This window comes from Gavialis gangeticus, unplaced genomic scaffold (genome assembly GCF_001723915.1).
Source record: "Gavialis gangeticus isolate Ggan-Ray unplaced genomic scaffold, GavGan_comp1, whole genome shotgun sequence".
NCBI classification, from domain to species: domain Eukaryota; kingdom Metazoa; phylum Chordata; order Crocodylia; family Gavialidae; genus Gavialis; species Gavialis gangeticus.
The window spans coordinates 38,587,838-38,592,315 of record NW_017728992.1 but is presented as its reverse complement, the minus strand read 5'-3'; positions in this window follow the sequence as shown (position 1 = coordinate 38,592,315).

Here is a 4,478-nt window from a genome sequence, read left to right as displayed (position 1 = left end):
TTTTTTTTTTTTTTTTTTGAGTGGAAGTCTTCTCCTGGGTTAAAATGTTCAGGTGAGACCAAAAGCTGTCTTCTCAGGGCTCCTACCTCCCCTTACACCCCATCCTTTCACCAGTCAGGTGTTATCCAGGTGTTTAGTGTCCATAATTCTAATAATTCAGTGTAATTTGATAATAAGCTTATGTACAATTTAGAACTATAAACTTGTTGTTGTCTGACTCACAGTTAGATGTTGTCTTTGGTCTGGGTCTTGCTCTAGTGGCCCTCTTGCCGGCCACTCGTCTGACTGGCCAGACTTCTTTACTGCCCTTCTTCTCTTCTGTCCCCGCTCGGGGGCAGGCTTCCTGGGTTGATCCAAACCTGTTCCCACTGCCAGCTATTTCCAATTTGCTGGCTCTCAGGCTGTTGTTGGCTGTCTCTGGCATGACAATTCCTCTTGGTGATCAGGTTCTCTGGCCAGTGCTGATCTCCTCCAGGGTGAAGGCTCTCCTACCAGTTTCCCTCAGTTTGTCTGTTTCCCTGCCAGTCTCTCCCAGCTAGCTGCCACCTTTCTTTTGAAGCTGGCTTGTTGCTTCTGGCCAAACAGGAAGCAGCTGGGTGCCCCCACATGCACTCAACACATGCTTTTAAAGCATGTCTGGGGCTGTATGGGGTTCATCTGCCACTCCCCTTATGCTGCTGGGATGTTCTCCCACTGGTAGGCAGCTCCAGTGGCCCTTCCCGGGCCTTCCACTTTCATCTTGGGGTCCAGCAGTTTCTTTTTTGCCAGTCCCCATTTGGGGTTCTCCTGAAGCATGGGAGATGCACACACCAAGAAACCTGTAATTTTCAGCCAAGCTCTCTGATACCACTGAATTGGCACTGAGATTACTCATGATTGCCATCTCACGAATCTCAAGAGGTTCTTCAGCCAACAAGAACACTCCTCTAGTGAGAAAGATCACACTTTTGAAAGAGCCACCCAGATACCACATGAATATTTGCTGCAGTACAAAAAGAAACCCCCCACAAATTGCACACCATTTGTTATGACATATCACCCTTGCCTGGAACCTACATGGAAAATCCTCAAATAATTGCAACCTGTTCTAGAAGAAGACCTAATTCTTAAAGAGTTCTTTCCAGAACCATCCTGGCATTTAAACAAGCACTGAACCTCGCTAACCTCATCACCAGAAGCAAACTCACTATGACCCAAAACACATCCAATGAATCCAGGATAAGAAATGAAAAACCTGCCAACACATCTCCATCACCCCCATGGTAACTACACTCCACAACAGATCCATCACCATTCCTGGATCTTACATGTGCACCTCCAGAAATGTTATACGTCTCATCCAGTGCACCAGCTGCCCTGATAGAAAATATGTAGAAGAAACCAAACAACAACTGTGCATGGGCATGAATAGACACTGAAAATCTATCAAATACAAAAATACCCAGCTACCTGTGGTGGCACATTTCTCACAAGATGATCACTCCCTCACTGATCTCTCAGTTCTTATCCTCAAAGGGAACTTACAAAATACCTTTCGTAGACAAGCCTATGAACTTCACATCATAAATCTACTGGATACAAAAAATCATGGACTCAGTATAGACATTGGATTTATGACACATTACAACCTGACTGATATCTGACTCACCAGGTACCTACCAGACCTGACCTTTTACACCTTTCTCCCACCCCCTTTTCTGCCCTTTGTCTTCCTAATTTCCAACCATTTCCTTTTTAACAGACAGCCTCTTTTCTACCTTGATTTACCAGCACTATAGGATCTCTTCCTTACTCATCTTTTGGCTGTTTCTCCCCCCTGCTTCCCCCCACCCTCCACTTCCCTGATTTATGTTTTGTTTCCCTAATTTTTACCTATTTACATTGTCACTGACATCCTGTAACACTTTTATCTTCCGTTATTCCTTGGAGTCTCATACCAGCCTGAAGAAGGGGGACTGCACCTGAAAGCTTGCTAAAAAAAATTTTAACCACTCAGTTGGTCAAATAAAAGATATCACATCTACTAAAAGCAACTTGCCTGCCTATGTCCTTAGATCAACACAGCTACAACCAAAAATCCTAATAATTGTACAAATATTTACGTGTGTGTGTGTCTTTTACCCAGTAAAGTAGATACATTACCTCAGTTACTTGAACTAAATGTGATCATATTATTTGCTTTTTGACACAGGGTGGTAGTTCACAAATGTTAATGTTATACCACTGACAGTCAGTTACCATCCATGGACTGTAAATTCTAAAAGTACAGCCTTAGCAATGATTTTTTTCAGATCCATCATGTTAGTATGGTCAGGCAGTGGAATAGACTACCCAGGGAAGTGGTAGAATATATATATATATATAGGATGTTTTCAAAGGAAGACCTGATAATATTGTTAAGAGATGATTTAGGAGTAGCATTCATTCAGTGGGTTGAACTAGATGACCCTTGAGATCTCTTCCAATGCTATGGTTCACCTGAGCAGAAGAGCTAAGATATATAGGGAATAGTTAAGCCCCATCTAAAGAACATTTGTATTCATTAAGATCACAGTCCCAGGGCTGGGAAAGCCCAGCCACTCAAACCACTCAAGAATTCTGATCAAGCAGACCTGGTTGGGCAACCACATAAGCTACCACATCTTCCCCAATCCCTGGCTACTGTGGCTGACCCAGTTCTCTGAAGCCAGTTTGACTGCTGAAAGTGCCACTTATTTCATTTTTAACACACCTGCAGTCTCAGGCTACAGGCATGCCTTCATACAGCCTCATTCTGTTCTGGCAAGCTTCACATTCAGTGCTCTGTGGTTATCTTGGCTCACGACTTGACTTTGGCTTTCCCTGACCCTTATCTTGGATCTCCAGGATTTCCCATGAACCTCAGTGCTAGCCCTGCTCTCCCTGGTTTCCCCAGCATCCTGACTCAACTTGGTTTCCTTGACCCTGACCTTGGATCATACTTGGAACTTGACACTGGTTCTCTTAAGTCCTAGTTCCTGACCTCAGCTTATATCCTGGACTGTCTCTTTTGGATCTACCCTCATAGCTCTGGTAACCTGTGCTCTCAACTCTGCTGACACCCACAGTCACTCCTAGTGGCCTGCTGCAGGTCCAGCCACCATGTCCTAGCTGAACCCATACATCCTGAGGCTCAACTCTTTCCATCCTTCCATCCTGACCAGGCTATTTTAGCCCTCCAACCCCTTTACACCTTAACAGAAACTTGCCTTCCCACAGGCCGACAAGACCCCTCTGATCCCAGATCCCACCAATCCCCCACAGCCCCACCCCCCATGGACCTGCTAGCCCACCTGATCCCAACCTTCTTTCTTCCTACCTCAACTTACATAGATCAGGTTTCTGGCATGGATCCTGGCACTGCCAAAGCAGACCTGATCCACAATCATGTAGCTTAAATTAAGCCTCATGGGCTTCTATATACGTGCAAGGAGGTTGCTCTGACACACTGTAATTATGCACTCCAGCAGACTCCACTGCAATGTGTATTGGTATCCCCATGCTGGAAAATAGTGGTGGGGTACTTTAAACTAAAGCTTGTTCGGTGAGCTTTAGTTCCAAGCTCCCCACTGCCACTTTTCAGTGCAGGGATGCTGATACATGTGACATTTTGGGTGCTTTTAATTAGCTACCAATAATCTTGGTATTTAAACTAATTTATACTGTAATGATGTATATGTTTTTCGTGGATCCAGGATTTCACTTCCCCAACTCTCTTTTATGATCTACGGCCTACCTTTTTTTTTTGTCCCATTCCTTATATGAATTAAAACACACACACAATTACTTTCTTCTCCAGGTAATTTAATGCAACATTATAATTTAAAGAACACAGATTTTTGAAAGGCCCAATCCAAATCTCACTAATATTTTACTGGAAAGACTCCCATTCATTTAAATAAACATTGATTGGGGGCCTTTGAGCAAATGTGTGAAATATCTAAAAAATTACCAGTTATTGTTTTTGTGTTGGAGCTGTAGATTTATACTTTACTGGTAAAAATATGATGATTTCACCACTTGTGAAGGTGATCTTTTAAATATGAAATAGTGGTACCCTCATACTATTGAAGAATTGTTATGATTCCTCCGTGTCATTATTTTTATTCTAAACCAATGTGACACAGTGATCAGTGATCTTGCTTCCACTAAGACAGAGATGCCAGAGTACAGATAACTCTATTAAGATCAACCCTTGTTGATTTCTTGAAATGTGTTGCTACTATATTAATGTAACAATGTTGGGTTATTTTGGGGGGAGTGTTGGTATCCTTTGGCATACAGTTAACTTGCAAAGATGTTATAGCTCACCCTTTCTCTGACTTGAATAGAAATATCAAGACACAGGGTATGTTATATTGACCTGTAAGCTCATCCAATTCTCAACTTTCTTACTGTTCTGGTATATGTTTGGGTTTGTTTGTTTGTCTGTTGGGGGGGGGGGTTTGGGGGGGGGGGGG